Raw genomic sequence first — 26,421 nt, forward strand, 5'->3', positions numbered from 1 at the left:
AAATGATTGACTATTTGTTCTTTCTATAACCTTAGGTAACATTGGCCTTGCTACAAAGTTCCTAAGGACGTTGTGGAAACACAATGTACATAAAAACTTCAAGTAAACAAACGCATGCATCATAACATCTATACATCTTTGGAAACTTTGGCTTCTGTTATTGTAGGAGTAAGTTTCATTCAACTACACTCTACCAATGCCTTCCATTTCTGCCAGACGTATGAAAGATTGAAACATAAGTGAAAAATCGCTAAAGATATGCAAAATTAACGCACAAAGACGATTTTGTCAAACTCAGTCATGCAGACGACACAGTAAGGATGACGTCATCATTTATAAACCGCTATATCTTCGTTATTTGTAAAAATAATTGGGTGAAACTTCTGGGAAGCATGTACGACATGTTTACGCATACATAGAAGCAATAAAACTATTTTTGATTTCTGAAAGTTGTTATGTAAATACCCCATGGCGGACGGTCCCCTTAACCATAGCTCTAGCATTATTACTGAATTGAAAATGTTCGAATTTATAAAATTTTACAACGTTCTACCATATTTGAAACTATAACATACAGTATGAGGAACATATTTCATCAAGCATATATTGAAAATAAAAGAAGAAAATTCAGAAAGTTTTCCCATAATGACCCACATTTTTATCATCATCCTAACTGTTTCCCAACTCAGGTTACATTTTAGATGCACTAATGGGGCTATGACTAGCCAGGAGAGAGTTGGAAAGGACAAAGACAGACATCGGTGGTGAGAACACTGAACCCCTAGGCTAACACTGGAGCTAAACTACTTCAAGTTCACGGAGGTAATTTAGATGTCTAGTTACAACATTGTCTAAAGGAACACTGTGTAGTGTATGAAACAGAAGGAAAGTCTGCCTGGGGCCAAAGAACAATACTGTACTATAAAGAGCTTTTCATAAAATCTCGACATGATACAAGACATTAAATGGTACTGCTGGATTTTTATAAATGACTCCCTAACCTCTTAGATGATGTAATGCTTAAAATCAAGGTAAACTATAGTAGATATATCAATCTCTTGAATAACAAGGCGATATACGACAGGCGATTACCAAGTTGTTCGAGGGCTATGCACGACCGTTATCTCCCACTACTGTCGTGATCCAGAAAACTGAAGGATTATCAGTAATACGTTGATTGAGGGATATGCAGGTCTGTAATCTCCTTCCCCAGTATCATGATCCGGAATACTGATGGATTATCTGCAATGAAAAATAAAGTTTATCAAAAAGGTCACTACTTTCATTTCCTCAACTCTGAGGTTAGTATAAATTTTTCATAGGAAATAGTAAAGATACTTGATTAGCAGTCTGATAAACCTTAATTGGCTGCTTCTATAAATAAATGAAATTACAATCCTGTCAAAGTGAGTAACAATTCAATAGTTTAGCCCCCTCTCTTAACTGCAAAGCCTTCAACATATTTTCCTCTGTCCCACAGTTATCCCTACATTAGAAAGGTATCCTTTTCTACCAAACCTCTTTTCTCCATTTCCTTATCTCACCATGTAATGCTCTGCCTCCCTCTAACATGGCACAAATCAACATAAAATAGTTAATACCCTTTTGTACATTACTCTTGTCTATTGAAATGACTGATAAGAATGGGGGTTTTCTTACTATTCATACCTACAGGGTTGTCTTGGATGGCAAGACAAAGAGAATTTCTACAAAAAAAAATATCATTAGTGTGCACCCTTTCATATACTATAAAGTGAATTTTTTTGTATTTCTGTAAGAATACAGAGTATTTCATTAAAAAATATAACTATTTTTTTAATCCCAAATGTGTATTGCCTAATAAATTAAAAGCATGAATAGCTTACCTAAAAAAACTGCAACGGTACTATGCATAATGTCAAATATATTTCAATAATCAACCTTTGATAGCCTAGTGATAAAAACTTGAAGATTTAGTCAACTTTCCCATGATATATTTCTGTGGGAGAACTGTGTTGAAATAAGGATTGAAGGTAATGGGGCCATTCAAAACTGGGGTGTAATTAGGCTATAACACTTTTGCACTATGATGCCACATTTCAAGGAAAGTTAGACAGCAAGATGGAAAAGGGAAGCAGGAACAAAGGCTAATTACAGTAATACCTTGAGATACAAATATAATTCATTCCTGGACCTAGCTCGTATGTCAATCTGGTCATAAATCCCTCGAATTGTTCTCAAATAAAAAATACAAATATGTCAATCTCCTGCTTTAGAAGAATCTGCTTGTAATGTTATATTTGCGATACACTTATAGCGTGCATGTGTATTACAAGCAAATCTATCTGATGCAACTCCACTCTTGAACACTTATTTGTAATAAGCTGTTCTCCCTCTTTACTGATGCTGAACTCCAATTAACACATCTCACTGAGGAGCAAACCTTTATGAGAGAGCTGTTAGCTAGAACAAGAATGAGGTTTCCATACTAAAATGATGTACATAGTTCTTTATAGAACTAACAGCATACATGATACAAAATTCTCAAGAATAGAACAGAAGACATGATGCAAAGTAGCAAGAATAGATGGGATTGTATTATCTGAAACATATGGGCCATTTCCTTCTAGGATTGAGGATGCCAGTTGGAAAACTACATCACCACTACAGTTACATCATGTAGATCAAACACCCCCAAATTCAAACAATCTATTCAAACAAATTAAAAAAAAAAAAAAAAATTATACCTGAGATTGAGCAAATACTTGGATGTTTAACCAACTGAAAGAACCTGAATAGGTGGACACAATTAGCCATGGCAAAAGTCACCCTCCGTTATTGCATAGTTCTCGCCCACTTCAAACCCGCAAAACCTAGCTCTGTTAACATTTTTGTTAATCTATTTAATTAATTATCATTACACAATAGCCAAAAAATTGAACTGTGACAATTTTGAAATACATTACAGAACTAGGAGAGGAAATAGTTGAAAAGATAGAAAGAGGTGTTTGTATGACCAACATTTCCAAAAGACTATAAGGTTTCAGAGACACTGTAGGAGTAAAGATGAAGCAAATACAGAATATATCATTGTAAAACATCCCTGGAAAAAGTGGTGATGTAGACTAAGTGTTGTTTTCAGGGCTAACCAAGGCTGCTTTAATAAATTTGAAAAAGAACGAGCATTGACAGTATTCTGAAGCACGGGGAGGTTGCCACTTCAAAAAAACCAGCTGCCGAGAATTATTTTTAGGAATTCAAATGCTACTTAGTCTCGACAATCTTTCAACTGCGACGAAACTGGCGTCTTTTGGAAGAAAAGACCGAGGATGATTTATACCCACCAAGGAAGATAAAGCCTTACCAGGCCTTAAAGTAATGAAATATAGACCAACTCTGTTGTCTAGTAATGCAAGTGGGGACTTGTAGGTCACTCACTCACTTCACTGGCTTCGGGCCCATGTGGTCCTTAGCCGCTTCTACAAGACACCTCCACTCCTCCCTATCCAGTGTGATATCATACCAGCAGGCAGGTGATCCAGGTCTTAGGTGGTCCACATGTCTCTGACATTATCTTCCCATCTCAAACGTGGTCTCTCCACGGGTCGTCTTCCCTCTGGTCTACCAAGCATCACTCCCCTGGTAATAATACTGTCCTCCATTCTGGCTACATGCCCCATCCACCGCAGCCTTTGTGTTTTTATGATGTTGGTTATTAAGGGCAGTTCTGACAACTGTCTCAATTCATGGTTGTCTACCCTTCGCCAATTCTCCTCAGTGTTGTCATATACTGGTCCCCATATTCTCCTCAACACTCCATTCTCAATTACTAAGACTTCTCTCTAATTCTTTAGTTAACCTCCATGTCTCACAACCATAAGTCAAGATAGGCCTGAATATTGTTGTATAGGTTACTAATTTAGTTTTCCTACGCAGGTTTCTGGACTTGAATATTACTTTCAGTAACCACCTTGCTCTTGTGACTATCCTTATCTTTATTTTATCTTCAACTCTGCTGTCTAAGGTTATTGTTGATCCCAGATACATAAACTTATCTATGCCCTCCAAGTCTAATCCAGCACATGCCATATTACCCACTTCACTTCCTTGTCTTGAAACCTTTAGAATTTTGTTTTTTTCTTCACTGATTTTTAAACCGATTCCCAAGCTGGTCTCTCTAAAAGCTCCAAACATACGCTGCAGTGCTTGAAAATCCTCTCCGCATAGGTCAACATCATCAGCATAAGCCAAACGATCACAATTAACTTCTCCTAGGTTTATTATTGTTGTCCTCGGTGTCTACCTCATTATCCACTCAAAGGCCCATTTAAACAATAACGTTGACAAAGGACAGCCTTGTTTAAGTCCACGTGACACTGGGAAGGCATCTGGGTCATTGTTAGAGTACAGAGACTAGATCAGGAAGGGCCCGAATCTAGGATCCGCTACAGCCGGATTTTGAGTCTTAGCAATAAACTCAGGGATGAAGTCGAGTGTCACTTAGCCCTGCCTCTTAATGTGCGATGTCATAAGACAGACCGTGTAGCTTTAACCAACTCTCTCTGCTGAGACCAGAGCTAAGAGAAAAACCATCTTAGGAGTTAGGTCACAATTTGAGAACCTACTAAGAAGTTTGTAAGGCAATCCTTTCCGGGATTGTAGTACCCGTACTACATTTCACGGTGGTACGACTTCTGAATGAGGGCATGATAACTTTAAACTACGTATGAGGAGGAATAATTCCGTCAACTCCATTTAGTTTAAAGGTGAGGGTTAAGACAGCAACAGCATTTCACCCCAGACACTAAAGAGTTTTTCCTCCCTGATGTATAACAAGAACTACCCTATTGTTGGAACAGCGGCACTGAGAGGAGGGATGCAACACCAACCACAGAAGATAGACCACTTCACTTGGTAGACAGCGATAGATGACTGTTGGAGGTATTTTGAAATCTTTCTTGCAATCGGTTGCAAAAAACCTCATGTTCAAATTGCTGGATAACCTCCAAGCGTGAAGATGTAGCAAAACTACTACTCTGTGGTAAATTTGGACGTGGTTATTTGAGTAGCTCAGGAAGTGGAGGGAGTTCCCTCAGTGAGCAGATGTAGGTCTGGAACCCATTCTACCATGATGCCGCATTGGAGCTAGAGTATTAGGGTCATCGATAGGTTTTGCAATATGACAAATTCAGAGATAATTTGTATTTTTCCTAACCATACAAACCTTAGCTATTTATATGGGGTATTACTTTCGGCGTAGCTGAAATGACGAGCCATTAAATTTTTAACGAGGGTTAACTACCCTCTCGCTAGCCTGCGAGGGGGTAGGGGAGAAGTAGTTAGCTACCCCTCCCCCTCACACACCGGTGAACTGATTCACTTCACTAGAGGTAGGATTTGCCTTGGGGGACAGGGCTGGCAGGCAAATATGTGTAAATAGCAAAGGTTTGTATGGTTAGGAAAAATACAAATTATCCGAATTTGTCATTTGTTCCGTAACCAAAATACAAACCACGCTATTTACATGGGGTGACTTACCCCTTAGGAAGGATGGAAAGTCCCAGCCTTACTGGCTTTGGCTTTGCCCGGGGGCTCAGAATCCGAGTGAGCAGCACGCAAGAAAAAGAGTCCCAGCACCTCGCATTTGCGGCCTATATAAGCTCGTGTCTGGAGGGATGAAGTGTGACTTGTCCTAGGAAGTTGACCTCAAGTCCCTTAGATGGAATTCTAGGCTAGGACGTTCCCAATACCACCTCGTCAGGGTATGGGGGACGCAACAGTATTATCTTGATACTAGGAACACAAGGAAGCATGGTTTACCTGCAGAGGTTTGAGGTCAGCTATGCAGAGAACCCAGGATGCTGCTTTCCCCAAGAGAGGGGAGGATGAAGAAAGAAGTAAGGGCCAGACATACTTCTTTCATTCATGCAGTCTAAAACTGGGTAACAATGCCCTCAACCTTCTGCTACCTGTCCATTAAGGAGCCTGAGGTTAGACTAGCTGTTGTGTAGCCACCACAGGGCCGATAGAAAACGTATCGAAGCTCCTGTGGGTCACGTCCTGCAGGTAGTGGGCTCTGAAGGTCGTTTGACGCTTCCAGACTCCAGCTTGTAGCACCTGCATCACAGAGTAGTTCCTCTTGAAGGCCAGGGACGTTGCGATGCCTCTGACATCGTGTGCTCTAAGGCGACGTATCGGAGGAGGGTCTGGATTCAGGGCATGATTGATGACCCTCCGAATCCAGGCTGAAAAGGTATTCTTGGTGACCCTCCTCTCCGTCCTTCCTGTGCTCCTAAACAGGGCTTGCATGTGAGGACGAACTGCAGCTGTTCTTAAGATAACACCTCTGACTCCTTACTGGGCATAGTAGGAGATGGTCTGGGTCATCTGTAACAGAACGGAGACTCGAAATCATGAGGAGTCAAACCGGGGGTCGGGGCTCCAAGATTTTGAGACTAGAGACCAACTCAGGGACATACCTGAACATTACCTCCCCCTCTCCTCTTGAATGGGCGACGACGTACGAGAGACCATGAAGTTCGCTGGCACGCTTGGCCGAGGCCAGAGCGAGCAGGAGCACCGTCTTCCAAGTCAGGTGACGATCAGAAGCCTGGCGTAATGGTTCGCAAGGAGGTCTCTTGAGAGCCCTAAGAACCCGAACCATGTTCCATGGAGGAGGTCTCACTTCTGACTGGGGGCAGGTAAGGTCGTAGCTTCGTATAAGCAAAGAAAGATCCAGAGAGGAGGAAATGTCTATTCCTTTCAGCCTGCAGGCCAGGCTTAAGGCTGAGCGATAGGCTTTCACCACCGAGAGCGAAAGGAGTATTCCCTCCTGCAGGTATACAATGATTCCGCTATTGCTGGAATAGTGGCATCAAGGGGAGAGATACCTCTCCCACAACACTAACCACAGAAGACTCCCCACTTTGCCTGGTAGACCCCTGCGGATGACTTTCGCAGGTGTCGAGACATCCGCTCCGCAACTTGTTGCGGAATGCCTCTTTCTGTGAGGGAATGCTGGATAGTCTCCAGGCGTGAAACCGAAGCGATGCTACAGCTTTGTGGCAGATGTAGCAGTGTGGTTGCTTGAGTAGCTCGTGTCGTGGGGGAAGCTCTCTCGGGAGTCCGGGAACCACTTTGCATGATACCGTAGCGGAGCTATCAGAGTCAATAACAGGTTGATCGATAGTCTGGTCTTATTGAGCACTCTTCTCCCCAGACAGAACGGTGGGAAGGCGTAGACGCCAATGTTGTCCCACCGTTGTAGGAAGGCATCTTGCCAGAGTGCCTTGGGGTCTGGGACTGGGGAGTAGAACAGCGGCTGTCGCGAACAGGACCACAAAGTCAGGACTTTGTTGGCTATTAGAGGGTCCAAAGACCACTCGGCACTCACCATCTGCGAGGCTCTGCTCAGACTGTCGGAGAGCACATTCCTTTGCCCGGAATGAAGCGAGCCGATAGTGGTATTGAGTGGAACCGGTTCATCTCAGTATCTCTACTGCGAGATGGGAAAGCTGTTATGAAAAGGTACCAATCTGCTTGTTGAAATAAGCCACTACCGTGGTGTTGTCACTCACGGAGTGACCCGCCAGGGTTGTTGGAACTGTTGAAGGGCCAGATATATGGCCTTCATTCCTAGCAGACTGATGTGGAGGTACTTTTCTGATTCTGACCATAGGCCTGAGATCCTTAGGTTCAGAACGTGCCCCCCCCCCCCCCCACCTTCTTTTGACGCGTCCGAGAACCGCATCAAATGGGGGGGGGGGGACGCGAAGATCCACTCCCTTTCAAAGGTTCCCGTAGGACAACCACCACTGCGGGTCCATTCGTTCCGCAGGTCCCATAGGGACCAGAGTGTCCGGGGAATCGTTGCCTTGGTTCCACCGGGACTTGAGCCGCCGTTGCAGGGATCTCATCCTGAGGCAGCCGTTTGGAACTAGACGGGTCGGGGGGAAAGGTGACCTAGGAGACGTAACCAAGATTGGGTTGGAAGCTCTCCTCGTCTGAGGAAAGGTTCTGCGACTCTCCTCAGCCTTGCTATCCTGTCGACTGATGGGAAGGCTTTGTGGAGATTGGTGTCTAATATCAAGCCTAAATATCCCAGTTGTTGGGATGGAAGCAGAGAAGACTTTTCGAGATTTACCATGATCCCTCGATCTTGGCAAAGTCCCAGAGGCTTGCCTCGGTGTCGAAGAAGGGTCGATTCAGAGACTGCCGGGGTTAGCCAGTCATCCAGATAGCGAAGGGGATGGATGCCGATCCTGTGTGGCCACGAAGATATCAGGGTGAACATTCTGGTGAACAACTGCGGTGCTGTGGAGAGATTGAAACACAGCACCTTGAACTGGTAGACCTTGTTGTCTAGGCTGAATTTCAAGTACAGTGAGCCCTCGCTACTTCGCGGTTCGACCATCGCGGATTCACGACTTTGCGGACTTTTTCCATTAAATACAGCATCAAATTTCATCAGTAAACCACTATTTTTGGGGGAAACATCATTTTTTTCTAGAAAATTGCTACTCTTTAAATAGTTAATTGCACATTAAAAAAGTGTGTACTTTTGTTTTTAAATTTCAGGTGTGTTTTAAAAATCGAGTATTGTTGACTTATTTTGTTTTACTTTTGGCTGTGATCAGATCAGCTGACGTCTAGCTGCCGGTCTCAAGAATATGCGCGTACGAAGTATTGTTTATACCATTTCTTAACTTATTCAAACCATCTATACAGTTGATATTACATAAGCACTAATGTGTTATAACCTATCATATTTTTTTGTTTATTACATTTAAAACAACACTGTCTCTCTCTCTCTCTCTCTCTCTCTCTCTCTCTCTCTCTGTGGGCTACTTTTCACTACCTCCCATTCCTTACCTCTATCTCACTAACAAATGAAATCTTTGTTGCTTCACAAAGTTTCATTTACATTGAAAATCAATCATGATTCAATTTTCCTTACTTTTTCCAATCTTGCAATGTCACATCGAACGTTATAGCGGTAACTTAATTGTTCAACAACTTTAAAAATCGGCCTAGTACTTGCTTCTTCTCTTACTATTTTTTTTTCTAGATGGTTTCATAATTGAGGGGGGTACAATTTGACTTATAACTGAAGTTAGGAAAAGTATTTAGGATATGGAATGGAGAATCATCTTTAGTAACAGTTTAGAATTATCGTAAATTATCATTCGGTCATTAGCAGCAGTTTGTTATTGTTGATTAAACGCCAAAAAAAAAGAAAAAAAATTGTTTTCCTGCTTTGCTACGTATGTAGGATTTTATATAGATACGGTAAATAATATTTGTAATAACATATTTACTAAAAGCTTTTAAAATCATTATTCATCACTTTCATCATACGCGTTTAATGCCTTCGTTTGTTTATTACGATCAAAGATGGAGTGTAAACGAATGGAAGGTTTCCGTTTCAGGCAGCGTCGTAAAGAAAAACATTATATACAGTGAACCCTCGTTACTTCGCGGTTCGACCATCGCGGATTTTTTTCATAACCCATGTATATACATATATCGCGGATTTTCCAGAAATATCGAAAATACCACGATGTGACCGATGGTGCGAGATTGGAGAAAGTAAGGAAAATTGAATCGTGATTGATTTTCAATATAAATGAAACTTTGAGGAGCAACAAAGATATCATTTGTTAGAGATAGAGAGAGGTAAGGAATGGGAGGTAGTGAAAAGTAGCCCACAGAGAGAGAGAGAGAGAGAGAGAGAGAGAGAGAGAGAGGAGAGAGGAGAGAGAGAGAGAGAGAGAGAGAGAGAGAGAGAGGGGGGGTTTTAATGTAATAAACAAAAAAATTTGATAAGTTATAACACATTGGTGCTTATGTAATATCAACTGTATACTGTAGACGGTTTGAATAAGATAAGAAATGGTATAAATGATACTTTGTTAGTGTATTCGTACACACTCAAGAGCGGCAGCTAGATGACAGCTGATCTAATCACAGCCAAAAGTAAAAAAAAAAGAAGTCAACAATACTCGATTTTTAAAACAAACCCGAAATTTAAAAACAAAAGTACACGCTTTCTTAATGTGCAATTAACTATTTAAAGAGTGGCAATTTTCTAGAATAAAATATTTCCCGAAAAATAGTGGTTTGCTGATGAAATTGGATGCCGTATTTTTAGCTATGATTGAAATGGATGTAGACTCGGCCTAATTATTTCGTTTCGTATTTAATTGACACTAAGAAAACTAATTTTAGTTTCTTCATCTAAATGTAAGTACTGTATAACACGAGAGAGAGAGAGAGAGAGAGAGAGAGAGAGAGAGAGAGAGAGAGAGAGAGAGAATCAGCTGTTGTACTCAAATGGCGTGTTTTTGTTTCGTGAGAATTTCATCGCCACGACTTTAACAACATACTGTACTGAACTTTACAGTATTATACAGACTACTGTAATATGATAAAGTAAAATATTTGTAATCTATTTTATATGAAATGGGGCTTTTTTTTTTTTATTTACTTTACGTATGCAAAACAACTCGCTCTCTCTCTCTCTCTCTCTCTCGCTCTCTCTCTCTCTCTCGTAGATTGTTTTCCTGCTTTGCTACGTATGTATGATTTTATATAGATACGGTAAATAATATTTGTAATAACATATTTTATTAAAGCTTTTACTGTAATATCATTATTTATCACTTTCATCATGCGCGTTAAATTCCTTAGTTTGTTTACTGAGCGTACTTTATGACGCCGTCGTTTCAGGCGGCGTCATAAAGAAAAACATTGCATTTGGAATTCCTAAGAAAAATTAAGTAAAACATTAGTAATAACCAAATCAACATACTGTACTGAATAATCAATATAGTGGATGCAGAAACTAACCTATACACAGATGTGTAAATGCGTTTGTTTCTTCATTATACCGTAATCAGAGATAAACGTAAACAAAACATTGGTTGCCATTTTTTATCGTGCTTTTTGGCGTGTTTAGGAAATGCATGATATAAAGACACCCTTAATATTTGTGCCTGTTTTAGTTTAGGGTACGTTACTACATGCATTAAGTGTTCTGTACATTAAAGGGTAGTTTGTTAACAGTACTACGTACAAGGGAAGGTTTTAAAAGTCTGAATATACATGTTAAATAAATAGGTAAATATGGTGTCACTACTTCGCAGATTTTAACCTATCGCGGCCGGGTCTGGAACCTATCTACCGCGATAAACGAGGGTTCACTGTAAATGGCATTCATTTCATTTATTTGGAAGTCCTAAGAAAAATTAAGTAAAACATTGGTAATAAAAAAATCAACATATAATCAATACTTGGTAAGATTGCTGTCAATGCAAAAACTAACCTATACACAGATGTGTAAATGTGTCTGTTTCTTCATTATGATCAGAGAAAAACGTAAACAAAACATTGGTTGTCATTTTTTAACCTGCTTTTTGGCATGTTTAGGAAACGCATGATATAAAATCGCCTTTAATATTTGTGCCTGTTTTAGTTTAGGGTACTGTAGTACATGCATTAAGTGTTCTGTACATTAAAGGGTAGTTTGTTAACAGTACTACGTAAAGGGAAGGTTTTAAAAGTCTGAATATACATGTTAAATAAATACGTAAATATGGTGTCCCTACTTCGTGGATTTTCAGCTATCGCGGCCATGTTTGGAACCTATCTACCGCGATAAACGAGGGTTCACTGTACTTCCTGGAAAACGGATGGATTGGGATCTGGAAGTACCCGTCCTTCAGATCCATTGTGCACCTGAAGACTTGTGGTCTCACTGCAAGTCTGAACGACTCTGCTGTTCCACGCTGAACGAAGTTTGTTCGACATACTTGTTCAGAGCTGATGACGGATCTCCAGCCTTCAGATGCCTTCTTAACAAGAAAAAGTCGACTGAAGAAGCCGGGGGAGAGCCGTCGACGACCTTATGGAGAGCATCTTTCTAGAGCATGGTCTCGAATTCTGCCCGAAGGGCTAGCCCTTTTGCCGATCCCATGGCATAGGAGCTCAGCGACGCTGGATTCGCGTCAGGGGAGGTAGAGATGTTATGAACGGGACGCGATATCCTTGGGTGATCAAGGAGATCGTGCAGGAATCGGCCCCCGAGTTGCTGCCACCTGAACGCGCAACTTTAGGCATCCCCCCACTGGGGACCATGCAGGGGGGTTGCCAATCCTAGCGTTTGCGACCTCGACCGCTGGATTATTGCCTCCCCAGGAGGACTTCCCGTCCTACTTGTCCCTGACAGGAGGGGGCTGCTGCTTAGACACCTTTGTCTTTGCAGACGGAGCCGGTTCCGATGTCCTAGGCCGACAAGGCTGTTGTTGTTGAGGCGCTGGAGGCTTGTAGGGTCTGGATGTAAGCGCCTTTTGGAGGGGCGAATCATGATTCGATATCCTCTACCTCTCAGCTGTCCGTCAAACGTCCTTGGGCTCAAACAAGCTCTTTCCAAGGATAGAAGTGTGTCTGAGCTTGTCGACATCCATGGTTGGGACTTTCGAAAGGAACCTCTCGGTCACTGCATCTCAATGCTACAACATCGAGTTTGCCCACAGGTTGGAACTTGGTGAGCTGGAAATCAATGGTCCTCGTGCCCAAGAGGAGTTAAGTTTCCATGGTCTTCCTGGTGCTCTCCTTGGACAAGTCTTCGGATAACAACAGGATGCCCAGAGATCCAAGCCAGACGACCAGTCACGAAGTGGCCTGCATGGCACACTTTGCGGCATTCACCTGGCTCAGGATCTCCGAAGCCGAGAATGTCCCCTGCCGGGCGGAGAGTTTCTCGAGAGAAATTCCCCTGGAAGCCCTTCCACGGAATGGTGGAGAGGCAGAGCTAAACAAGGCTTCCCCATAATCTTGAAGTACCTCCTCTGCTGACAGCTGACAGACGCAGTGTCAGCGATCCCACTGGAGGGAAGGGGATCAGGTGATCCTGAGGAGTAAAAATGATGGGGCTTGCCTGAAAAGGAGAAGAATGTTGCCCAGACCTCTCTGAAGCTTCTTCCTGCTCCTATACGTGCGCTGCTCTGCATCTACGGGTGGAGATCGTGACGACAATGATCTGGAAGTACGCACTCCAGAAGACTCGCCAGGTTGCCCGTGTAGCGAAATCCAACAGGGAATCGCGGCCGAAATCGCGTTGGCGCTCACGCGATGGAAGAATCGTTGGTTCGTGCACGGGCGAACATGGGTGCGCATGCGCGGGCGAGTGGGCGAGGGGGCGGGCGGGCGAGTGGGAGAGGGGGCGCGCGGTTGTAAGGGCGAGCACTACGGCCTGGAGACCAATGGCGCGTTGACGAGTGATGGCGCGTTTTGGCGAGCGATCGGGTACAGGAGAGTTAATGCGTGGGCACGTAAGAGACCTAAGACGATTTGAAGCGTGGGAGCGTTGAAAAACACATGCGCGCAGGCGAAGAATCGCGCTGGCGCGCAAGAAGAGCCCTGGGGTGCCTGTGAACGCTCATGCGCTAGCTTAGGCGCCTCCTGGGCGGCGCGCTGTGATGTGGAAGTGTGCTGGCGCGTTGGCGAGCGCGTGATCGCTGGGACTGGAACCACGCGTGGGCGCGCATCGCGTGAAACTCCAGAAGGGCGCTGCGAGTCCAGAGGAACCTGTGAGTGCATGTGCGCTAGCGTAGGAGCCTCTTGAACTGCGCGCGACGAGGCAGGAACCGGGGCGATCGTCAGCGCGTAGTTGCGCAGCCAGAAGATATCAGCGAGGGTGCAGAACCAGAGAGATCGTCGGCAAGGAGGCGAAGGAATAATCTCCTTGCCTGCGCCCATATCCGGAGATCGTGGGCGCGTGGGCGAACGTTGGCGCGCATTGCGCACATCAGGAAAGGGCGCGCAGACGTGCGCTGGCGAGCAGGCGAACGTGGGAGTTCAGCGAAGAAATAATCTCCCTGACTGTGCCCAGATCCGGAGATCGTGGGCGCGAGGGCGAACGTTGGCACGCATTGCGCACTTCAGAAAAGGGCGAGCAGATGTGCGCTGGCGAGCAGGCGATCGTAGGCGTTCAGGAGACCGTTGGTGCACATGGCGAGTAGCCGCACAGAAGGTCTCAGAAGAGTTAGCGATCAGGAGATCTACGGCGAGACTCGGCTACAGGAGGTCGCTGGAGGGTTGATTCAGCAGAAGTCTGATCCACAGCAGGAGAGCATTTGCGAACGCGCAGGAGAACAAGGTTGCACAGGTAAAAACCTGGCACTAAAGGGACTTAATCACATTGTGAGATAAGCCCTTTGCACCCCGAAGGGACCGGTGCCCGTTGGAAAACAAGGTGGAGTGGCGCCCACTGCGCATCTGCGTCCAGGAACGGAGATGGAAGACAAGAAGGTCTGGCAGGTGTCGGAGATCGCAAACGATCTGCCGAAAGGTCTAGCGAAGCAGCTGCAACGGTCTGTTCTCGTCGAGGAGGATCCTCTGTGGCTGAAGATGAAGACGACCACGGACAGGAGCACCATCATCAGTTCTCCGAAGAGGAATCTCTGTTAGTGAACTCCCCCGAGGGGGAGAGACACTCGCAGGAGAGACTGTTGAACTCAGCTGCCCCCTCGAAGGATGTTCGGAGGGGGGAACTGAGCCTTCAGCAACAAAAGCAGGGGAGTCCTCCGAAGAGGAGTCTCTATGAGTGTCCTCTCTCGCGAACGAGAGAGGTGAACACTTCGTTGGAGAGACAAGAACTGATGAGGGCGCGCCTTAGGTCCGTTGGATCAGCAAGCTGACCATAAAGAGCAACCCTCCAAAGAGGAGCTCCTGCAGCTGCTCAGCCCCTTGAGCGTAGCTACAAGTGCAACCGCTCATCACCAAGAGCATAATCGCACGAATTCCATGGTCCGGCCTTGCAACCGCTCAGCCCCTTGAGCATGGTTACAAAAGCGGTCGCTCAGCACCAAGAGCATAACCGCCCGAGGACCAGGAAAAAACCAACCAGAAATTATTAAGGTAAGAGAAGTTGCCCCCCCTGAAGGGGAAAAAAACTCATACCTGGGAAGGGAACCTCCCTCGGAAGGGTAGTTACCCACCCAAGGAGGCTAACCTTCTGAGCATTCTATATAAACTAAGGAGCTGACAGTTGTCACGGGAGAACTTCTAGGAGAAGGGAACACGCCCATGACGAAGTCGTAGAGAGGAGGCGGCAACAGCAGACTCCCCAGGCCCCAACAGGACAGCTTTGCTTTGTTGGCACATTAGGCAAATGAAAAACTAGATAGTTAACTGTGAAAATAAAATAAATAATTAGTTAACATTCATTCCCCCAGGGGAACTCCGAGGGAAAAGAACAAAAGAATTACACACCAGGAATGCACCCTCCTCCCCCAGTGACACTCCCGGGAAGGGGGGGGGGGGGAAGGCGGAGAACTGTAACAAAAACAGAATTATAACAATTATAATTATGTAATTCACCTAAGAATGTTCACTAATAGTAAGAACGAATGAACCCCGAAGGGAAGCGTTCTACACAGAAGCTGAAAAGTTAACAAATACAATTAGATTTCATGAAAAATAAGTAAGACAAAATAAACGGAGTAGCAACTCAACCCGCAACGGGAAGGAAGCTACCGTAATACGTAGTAGTAATAAAAGGGTGAACGAACTCGAGAGAGAGAGAGAGAGAGAGAGAGAGAGAGAGAGAGAGAGAGAGAGAGAGAGACCGTAGTCAAACTAAACTCCCATGAAATGTCACCGTGGGGGCCTGGAACCACACGGAGATGTTATTGTACACTACACACACACACAGCACAAACACTGAAAAGGAAACTTAATGTATTTCTATACTCAAATATATACATAAACATAAGAATGTTTACATATATATTAAGTATAAGAAAAGTAAGTAATTAAGTAAAGACAAAACATTAATGGCTGCCATGCGAGGACGGGACAGAGATGTCTGCCCACCGTCCGAGCCAAAAGCGAAGTGAATGAGTTCACCGGTGTGTGAGGGGGGATGGGTAGCTAGCTACCTCTCCCCTACCCCCTCGCTAGCTAGCGAGAGGGTAGTTAACCCTCGTTAAAAATCTAATGGCTCATCATTTCGGCTACGCCGAAAGTAATACCCCATGTAAATAGCGTGGTTTGTATTTCGGTTACAGAACAATTTCAATTTTTGTTATTTGTCCAGAAGCCTCCTTGTTAGGCAGAAAGGGGGAACGCCGAGACATCTAGATTGTCCCACGGGTGTTGAAAAGCATCTTGCCAGAATGCTTGGTACTGGGGAGCAGTACACCAAGTGTTTCCAGTTGAGACATCGTGAATAGGTCTATTGTTGGCGAACTCCACAAAGTCAAGACTTTGTTGGCTGTCTGTTGATTCAAAGACCACTCTGTGTCGACTATCTGAGTCTTCCTGCTCAGTTTATCCACCAAGATGTTTCTCTTGCCCAGAATGAATCGAACTGAGGGGGCTACCAGGTTGTCTTCCATCCATCTGATTATCTCTATAGCTAGATGGCATAAGGGCTGTGAAAAAGTACCTCCTTGCTTGATTATGTAAACCACCACTGCGGTGTTGTCGCTCATCAACAACACAGTGTCCTGAAATGAGCTGTTGGAAGTGTTTGAGAGCTAGAAAGGCTGCTCTTATCTCAAGGGGGTTTATGCGGCAGTATTGCTCAGCTTTGGACCATAGTCCAGAGGTGGTGTGCTGCAACAGATGAAACCTATCAGTGGGTGACTATTCAGAAGAACATCATCTTTCCCCCTTGCCGATGAGGGATGATCATCCAGCGAATGACAGTCCCAAACAGCAGGAGAAAGGCGTTTATCTCATGAGTGGGAGACTAAGCCTACACATGAGGAATTCCTGCAAAGGAATCCTCCAACTGGATGCTCTGAAGAATATTCGTCCTACGCTGATGATATTCACTCTAGCCTAAACGAGGAGGGGAAGGCACGGAGGTCACTCCGCTTATGGTAACAAGAGATTGTTTCGGAGCGCTACCGCTAGTAGGTCTAGGGGAAGGATTGGTCGACATCCTGGGTGAGGAAGCCTCACTCTCACCTCATGTCCCTTGCCAGAGAACCTCTAGAAGGTGCTCCCCACAAGGAGAACCTGATAACCATAAAGATGGCCACAGATGACATATTGTGTCAGCGGAGGGAGATTTCTCTGCGGAGGATGTAAGGTTCTTTTACTGGGAAAAGCAACCGGGACTTCGAAACCACAAGGTTGTCCTAATGTCAAGATGCCTCCACTCTTACCTGACTGATCCCCAAAGGAGATCGATAAGGCAGTCAGGGTGACGGTGTTGAGTTGCAAGAGAAGATGGCAAGGTTTCTTCCATTTCGGGGATGACCCCTAAGGGAAAGGATCCCTCTTAGCCTTCTTCTTACGTTTACCAAATTGCTTCCACTGGGAGGGTGGCCAATCCCTACATACGTTAAATGGAGATTCCAACGTATTGCCTGCCCTCAACACTCAGAACAAAGTGCATGAAAAAATACGCATTCAAGAATGTGCACACACTTTCATACAAGAAAAAGGGAAAGTTCAAAAATTTTAGGCCAGAGGGTTGTTTAAACAGTTTTTATACCAAGTAAAGCAGAGATCAGACAACGTCCGTTCTCCTTCAAGTCAAAATAAAAAGTGGCTTGTGTTGGTTACTGTACTGAGTATGAATGGGGTGATTGGTCTAGTCCCGCTAACTAAGGGAAGATAGTAGCACTTCGCTAAAAGTTTTACTACTAGTTTCAGCTGTTGCCAAAACATATCTCCATAGTAAAGAGCTGAAAAGTTGGTATTTGGTGCCGGAACAAACTGTATTTAGTCATAACATGTCTGTAAAGTACCTAATTGTTATTCTGTTACTGTACAGTACAGTATTTTGAAAACAAGAACAAGAACTACAATATTATTACTGTAATCACATGCTAACACCATTTAGAGCACAGGAAGGTGATGGCATGACGAAATCAGGGTCAAGTAACAATTCTTAAAAAACGTCTGAAAACAGGTTGGTTGTGATGAACCGAGGACGTCCACTTCAAAGAATCTTAGCACTGCCATGGCTGCTGAGATGGTCACTGCCTCCCTGATGAATGACAAATATCTAATTAAAAATTTAATGCAAAAATAAATGATAACAGACAAAGTACAATTTACACTACTGTACTGTATATTGTATTGTAAATAGTATATAAACTTTATACAGGAAAAATACCTATTACTGAATGTAAATGAGACGAAAAAGAATAATGAGATATTGTAAAGTAATGAATAGACATATGTGGAGCAAAAACTTGTTTCACCATTCATGGGACCATAAGTGTGCCTCTTTTGGGTATTATAGAACTTTGTGAAAGACGAGAAAGAAACTATGAAATTATAAGCTCATCTCTCCTCTAGTGTTATCAATGAAGGGCACCCCCTGTCTCTTACCAATATGTACATCAAAATCTAATGAAAAGACTTGGTGGATGTCAGTAGTGGCTTTAAATTCAAGTAAATTTATTTTCACAATTCTTTCATACTGTCCAATTATAGTCACAAGCCTTTTAATACTACTATTCAGATAGCTACTATAGTGTACCATATGTAATTGCCAAAAAATATTCTTATACAATTCCCTCATCTAAATAACTTCCCCGACTCCCCGTGTCAATTGGATACCTCACTGTGCGAGAGATCTTTTTACCATAAAAGGTCATTGACAAAATGGGCAACAACAAAGTTTGAAAAGATTGTGCATTTTGCACATTAATTAATATATATCACAAACTTCAACAGTGATTTTTTATTTCTCTTAGTTATACAAACCACAGTCCTTCATTAGGGAAGATTTCAACAAAAGCTGAAAATGGCCATTGAAAAAATTAATGAGTAGCTGTTAACTCCCAGGGAAGCATCCTGTCGAATAAAATTATCAAAACAACACAAAACTACATTTCCAATAGTAAATACAGTAAATATTGTACTTTCAATGAATTTGACCTTTATTCCCACTTAAAATAAACCGTTCTCCAGTTATCACTCCCCAACCTTTACTAACGGACGCAGGTGGAAACCTGGGACTTTGGGGGTGTACAAAAACAGGAAAGAACATGGTCATTTAACACCCGATATTTGTAAAAGGCTACAGAACCTAACAAACCCACCGAACCTAACCTAGTAGTTCCCAGGTCACACACGTAAGAATGGGGATAAGACCCCAGATCCCCCTTCCTAGGTCACAAACCTACTCAGGTCACAGGCCTAGCCAGAGGCAAGCCCAGGGATTCCCCTTCTCAATTCCCAGACCTAGCTGGAGGCAAGCTACGAACCCCACTTGCCAGGTCACAGACCTAGATATGAACAGGAGTGAAATAAATATTTCAGGGCAATAGGATGCCAATATTTTGTGTAATTTTTGCAGACTTATTGTGTCCCAGAGAATAATGTATAGAGAAGAAAAGGCTAGTTTTACCATCATTTATTGATTTCTCAGTAAATTTTCCCTACCTAAACCACCCGGTTCTCACTGGGTGGACCCCATTACTGTAGTGTATATTAGAGTATATCTTATTAACTATCTATTTACAACAGATATAATGGTCTTTAAAAAAAAAAAAAAAAAAAAAAAAAAACAACAACAACAACAACGGGAGTTTTTCAATATAAAAGTGTATTCCTTTATTAGTAAAGTTTTTCTATAATAATTACCACCTATCCTGTAGTTGGGTCATCTCTGACAAAAGGGGTGGACCTGCTCTACTTGTCTTTTGTAGATTGAAGGGTCATTACAGTGTTATTGATCTCTTCGGCAACTGCCTCGGAGGCGAGTCTTTGGGTTTTGCAGCTGCAGGGTGAGGCTGCTCGAAGATGGTGGCTCTACTGAAGCAGGCGACCGGACTCGCCTTTGCCCATTTACCCACTACCGCTTCCACCTCTTCAGGTGGAAAGAGAGCAGCACTCTACATCAAAGAGGTATTTTTTTTCAAGAACAATGAGTCCCGGGAGGAAATTTTTCTCATGAACTTGACAGTTGCATAGCGGCGTTTTAGTTTCTAGTTGCTCCAATGACGGGCGTACTGGTGCACTAAAAGATTCACTGCATTCAGCCCCAAAAGGACTAGCTCCTCATATTGCTTGAACAATCTAGGATCCATTAGATCCTCATGTGTGCCGGATCGGTGAAAAGAGTGTGCGCGGAGCGTGGGGATTGGCAGGAACTGCTAGTGATGCAGAGAAATTTTCTCCTAGTAAGCTGGAGACTGCGAGTTGAGAAGGAACCTGGGGGTCTCCACTCAGCTTTTTCTTAACCCCTGTCAACCCTTTGCACCATGAATAGTGAACCAAATGAAAACTCGTACCACATCGCCCGTCGCGTGGGTCACCAAGGGGCGCGTCGTTCAGCGGGTAACCAGGCTGACAATGATAAGCAGGCTACTGGAACAAGAAAAGACCTTCAATTGAGAAAAAAATCAATATTGGAACCTGGAATGTTAGGAAACTCAAAGAAAAAGGCAAATTAAACGCTGTTTGCAATGAAATGAATAACTATGGCCTCCAAATTCTTGGATTAGCTGAAACTAACTGGAACGGACTTGGTAGCTTCAGAACAGATGGAAATCATCATGTCATCTTTTCTGGTAAAGAAGATGGATACAGCCATGGAGTTGCTGTAATCCTAGGAAAAGAAGCATCTAAAGCTCTAATTGGCTACAGCCCAATCAGCGACCGAATTCTAAAACTAAGAATCCAAGCAAAACCACATAACATTACTATTGTTCAGTGCTATGCTCCAACTAGCACAGCGAATGAGGACGAAATAAATAGCTTCTATGACAGCCTCCAAGAAACTATAGACTCCATACCAAATCGTGATTTGCAGGTAATTATGGGAGATATGAATGCCAAAGTAGGCAAGAACTCGACACCTAACAAAACTTGTGGCCGCTTTGGACTAGGAGAGCAAAACGAACGTGGAGAGAGACTCATAGAATTTTGTAGTGCCAACATGCCGATTACAAACACAATGTTTGAACACCATCCTCGCCATCTCTACACTTGGACGTCTCCAGACATGAAAACCCGCAACCAAATTGACTACATCATCTTGAACCAAAAATGGAAAAGTTGTGTAAAAAATGTTAAAACTAGACCTGGAGCAGACTGTAATAGCGACCACCAACTCCTGGCTGCCGAGATCAAACTACAACTTAAGAAATTGACACCACTTTGACTACAAAACCCTTGATAACAATTATTCTGTTAAAATTTCAAATAGCTTTGAGGCCCTTTTATAATGTGAAGACGAAAAAACCCCAAACGAACTGTGGAACAAAGGAAAGGATATCTTTCTAAAGGTTGCAGAAGAAACCATTACCAAAAAAACCAACAAAAGAAATCAATGGATATCGGAAGAAACCATAAAAGAAGTTGAGCTTAGAAGGCAACTCAGAGGAAAAGGGATCAATGATCCAGTTGAGGAAACAATTTACAAACAACAGAACTCCAAAATTCAACGGATGATGCGGAAAGACAAGGAAAAGTTAATACAAGAACAATGCCAAAGGATTGAAGTAAATTCCATTAACAACTCTACCAAAGAAATGTACAATGGTGTGAAAAACCTCACCAAGAAATTCAAACCATCTGTTGACACCATCAAAGATGAAGATGACCTAATCCTTTGTGACAGAGAGGAAATCAAAGACAGATGGAAATAATACTGCACAAATCTCTACAAAAGAAATGAATCCATTGTAACACCAGTCCCATACGGGCAAGTGTCTTCAGAACCAGAACCACCTCCTCTGATTGATGAGATTATAGAAGCTATAAAAGAACTCAAACTTGGAAAGAGTCCAGGAAACGATCAGGTCACAGCCGAAATGATAAAAAATGGAGGTGAGAACGTCGAGATATTCTACCACAGGCTCTGCAAAAAAATCTGGATCGAAATCAAATGGCCAGACGATTGGGGGGAGTCAGTCTTTGTCCCCATCCCTAAGAAAGGTGACACCCTCAAATGCAGCAATATTAATATTAGTTATCATATTAATATGATAACTTTTATTGTTTATTCCTACATAAATGCACCCTAAACGAGTTATTTGAACCCTCAGTTTACTATTCCTATGTTATGAGTTGCCAGCGATCTCTAATTGTTGCCAGTGTTATAGTTAGCAGCTTTCAGCTTTGTACTCTTATTTCATGCTTCCCTCTTTCTTGGTTCATTTTTCTTGTTCTCCACTTACTTTTTGTTCTTTCTATCACCTTATGTAACATTGGCATTGCTATAAAGTTCCAGAGGACGTTGTGAAAGCATAATCAACATACGAATGTCAAGTAAATAAACACATGCATTATCATTTCTATATGTCTTTGGAAACTTTGCTGATGTTCTCGTAGCTGGTAGTTTTCATTTACCTGCCCTTTACCAATGCCTTTCATTTCTGCCAGAAGTACAAGATTTCAAAACATGACACACACACACACACACACACACACACACACAGAGAGAGAGAGAGAGAGAGAGAGAGAGAGAGAGAGAGAGAGAGAGAGAGAGAGAGAGAGAGAGAGAGAGAGATGAACATTGTTATTATAGTATTTGTATAAATGAGTTTTAAATAATTTAAGTGAGAGAGAGAGAGAGAGAGAGAGAGAGAGAGAGAGAGAGAGAGAGAGAGAGAGAGAGAGAGAGAGAGAACTACGCATCTGTCAAAGTCATACAGACGACGCCATAAGGATGACGTCATCATTTAAAGACCGCTATATCTTCATTGTTTGGAAAAATGATTGACTATTTGTTCTTTCTATAACCTTAGGTAACATTGGCCTTGCTACAAAGTTCCTAAGGACGTTGTTTCATTCAACTACACTCTACCAATGCCTTCCATTTCTGCCAGACGTATGAAAGATTGAAACATAAGTGAAAAATCGCTATAGATATGCAAAATTAACGCACAAGACGATTTTGTCAAACTCAGTCATGCAGACGACACAGTAAGGATGACGTCATCATTTATAAACCGCTATATCTTCGTTATTTGTAAAAATAATTGGGTGAAACTTCTGGGAAGCATGTACGACATGTTTACGCATACATAGAAGCAATAAAACTATTTTTGATTTCTGAAAGTTGTTATGTAAATACAGTGATACCTCGGTACTCGACCATAATCCGTTCGAGATCCGTGTTCGACCTCCGATTTGTTCGAGTACCGAATTTTTTTTCCCCATAAGAAATAATGGTATATATTCTATTCCGTTCCCAAGCACTCGAACAGGCCCAAAATATTAATAAAACGTGTACCTAAACAACAATAATTATCTAAATGTGTATGAAATTGGTCAGAAAATCCTATAAAACAATTTTAAACCATTTACTGTACTAAAATAAAACAATTTTAAACCATTTTCTGTACTGTAGTGAACATACCTTTGAGCAGCGGTTCGATGGCATACAGGGATGGATGTGGAGAGGATGGAAGGGGGAGGTTACTGCTTGGAAGGAGAGTCCCCTTCCATGATGTGGCGGGGTAGTTCTCCTTCAGGAGTTGTTTCTCTCTCCAATGAAAGGGTGGGCAGATCTATTTCAGGGGTTTCTTCTCTTCTTTGTCTCTTCTTTGGAGGAGAAACAGGCTTTGATGTAGCAGCTTTCTTTTCTTTTGTGAAAAACTGGTCTATTGTTAATTGTTTCTTCCTCCTCTGCAGTATTCTTCGAAAATGATACATGACACTATCATTAAACATATGCACTGCCCGGTTTGCTACTGCAATTTCTGGGTGGTATTTTTCAGCAAAAGCCTGCACATCTGCCCACTTGGAACAAATTTCATTGATGAGAGAACTTGGAACATCCTCCCTTACCTCATCCTCTTCTGAAGATTCCTGCTTCACAATCAGATCCTGCTGCTGTTGTTGTTGCAGGTGCAACAATTCCTCCACAGTCAACTCGGTAGAATGGCTTTCTACAAGCTCATCAATATCATCCTTGTCGACCTCAAGCCCCAAACTCCTGCCCATGACAACAATTTCCTCAACGACATCAGTGTCATCAGAAATTACAGGGGTAGCAGTGCTTGGACCCGCCTCTGGTTGGAAACCTTCAAACTCCCTCTCTGTGACACATGATGGCCACAGCTTACGCCAGGCAGAGTTCAATGTCCTATAGGTCACACCTCGCCAAGCTTGGTCAATCATGTTAACAGAGTTGAGGATGCTGAAGTGTTCCTTCCAGAATTCCTTTAGGGTCAACTTCGTGTCACTGGTCACTTCAAAACACTTTCTGAAAAGGGCCTTGGTATAGAGTTTTTTGAAGTTTGAAATGACCTGTTGGTCCATGGGCTGGAGTATGGGAGTAGTATTGGGGGGCAAGAATTTGATTTTGATAAAGCTGTATTCTTCTTTCAAGTCATCCTCGAGACCTGGAGGATGTGCAGGAGCATTGTCCATAACCAGAAGACATTTCATTGGCAAGCTCTTTTCAATGAGGTAAGCCTTAACCTGGGGGGCAAACACTTCGTTTATCCACTCAGTAAAGAATTGTCTTGTGACCCAAGATTTAGTGTTCGAGCGCCACATAACTGGTAGTGCACTTTTACAAATATTATTTCGTTTGAACACCCGGGGGTTGTCCGAGTGGTACACTAACAAGGGTTTGATCTTGCAATCGCCACTTGCATTTGCACACAGCAACAATGTTAGCCTATCTTTCATTGGCTTGTGACCTGGCATCTTCGTCTCGTCCTTGGTAATGTACGTATTGGCTGGCATTTTCTTCCAAAATAACCCAGTCTCATCACAATTAAAGACTTGTTGTGCGATCAAATTTTGTTCATTTATGTACCGATCGAATTCCCCCACGTATTTATCGGCTGCAATTTGATCCGAACTAGCTGCCTCCCCATGCCTAGTAACACGATGAATACCTGTTCTATTACGAAACTTTTCAAACCAACCCCTGCTCGCTTTAAATGTAAATGAATCACTTTCACTGGTACTCGGACTTTTCTTCACTAATTCTTCATAGATATGCAACGCTTTTTCACAAATGAACGCTTCACTAACACTTTCCCCGGCCAACTGTTTTTCTTTAATAAATATTAAAAGCAACTTTTCCATCTCCTCAATCACTTGTGGCCTTTGCTTAGTTACCGCCGTAACTCCCGTTGCAACATTCGCCTTCTTAATCATTTCTTTATGCTTTAAAAACGTAGAAATGGTCGACTTCGCCATTCCGTATTCTACCGCTAAATCGGACACTCGTACACCATTCTCATATTTCGCTATAATTTCCTTCTTCAACTCGATCGTTGTTCGCACTGTTTTCCTCTTCTCCTTCCCCTTAACACTCATTACTTTCTTGGGACTCATTATGAAAGCTAAAAAAGCAATTAAAAGCACTGAAAATCACTAAATCACAACGAATGCTGATCGCGCGTTGTCTGAGTGACGCTCTCGAGAGAACTGATGCTTCCCGAACAAGCGAGAGTGGCCGAGATGGCGCGATCATCACAAAGCCCATGCGGTCGTCACGTGTTCGGCTGGTCGAGTACCGAATTTTTGGTCGAGCACCGCAGCAAAAATTTCTCGAAAATTTTGGTCGAACTCCGAATTGTTCGAGTATAGAGTCGTTCGACTACCGAGGTATCACTGTACCCCATGGCGGACGGTCCCCTTAACCATAGCTCTAGCATTATTACTGAATTGAAAATGTTCGAATTTATAAAATTTTACAACGTTCTACCATATTTGAAACTATAACATACAGTATGAGGAACATATTTCATCAAGCATATATTGAAAATAAAAGAAGAAAATTCAGAAAGTTTTCCCATAATGACCCACATTTTTATCATCATCCTAACTGTTTCCCAACTCAGGTTACATTTTAGATGCACTAATGGGGCTATGACTAGCCAGGAGAGAGTTGGAAAGGACAAAGACGACATCGGTGGTGAGAACACTGAACCCCTAGGCTAACACTGGAGCTAAACTACTTCAAGTTCACGGAGGTAATTTAGATGTCTAGTTACAACATTGTCTAAAGGAACACTGTGTAGTGTATGAAACAGAAGGAAAGTCTGCCTGGGGCCAAAGAACAATACTGTACTATAAAGAGCTTTTCATAAAATCTCGACATGATACAAGACATTAAATGGTACTGCTGGATTTTTATAAATGACTCCCTAACCTCTTAGATGATGTAATGCTTAAAATCAAGGTAAACTATAGTAGATATATCAATCTCTTGAATAACAAGGCGATATACGATAGGCGATTACCAAGTTGTTCGAGGGCTATGCACGACCGTTATCTCCCACTACTGTCGTGATCCAGAAAACTGAAGGATTATCAGTAATACGTTGATTGAGGGATATGCAGGTCTGTAATCTCCTTCCCCAGTATCATGATCCGGAATACTGATGGATTATCTGCAATGAAAAATAAAGTTTATCAAAAAGGTCACTACTTTCATTTCCTCAACTCTGAGGTCAGTATAAATTTTTCATAGGAAATAGTAAAGATACTTGATTAGCA

General features: G+C 42.8%; 1 long non-coding RNA gene across 3 annotated transcripts in view; it reads right to left on the reverse strand.

The window, feature by feature from the left end:
* Positions 1–682: 682 nt before the first annotated feature.
* LOC137640504 (uncharacterized) overlaps positions 683–26,421 on the reverse strand; it is a 59,788-nt gene continuing 34,049 nt past the window's right edge. Inside the window, exons 4-6 of one of the 3 annotated variants that reach the window (XR_011044373.1) lie at positions 26,166–26,315; positions 17,833–17,986; positions 683–1,242 (exon numbers count right to left, since the gene is read on the reverse strand). This is a non-coding gene — a long non-coding RNA (uncharacterized lncRNA). Of the gene's footprint in view, positions 1,243–17,813; positions 17,987–26,165; positions 26,316–26,421 lie in introns of all 3 variants that reach the window. The other 2 variants (XR_011044372.1, XR_011044374.1) reach the window with 2 other exon arrangements.

The sequence above is a fragment of the Palaemon carinicauda genome, chromosome 5 (genome assembly GCF_036898095.1).
Source record: "Palaemon carinicauda isolate YSFRI2023 chromosome 5, ASM3689809v2, whole genome shotgun sequence".
Lineage (NCBI taxonomy): Eukaryota > Metazoa > Arthropoda > Malacostraca > Decapoda > Palaemonidae > Palaemon > Palaemon carinicauda.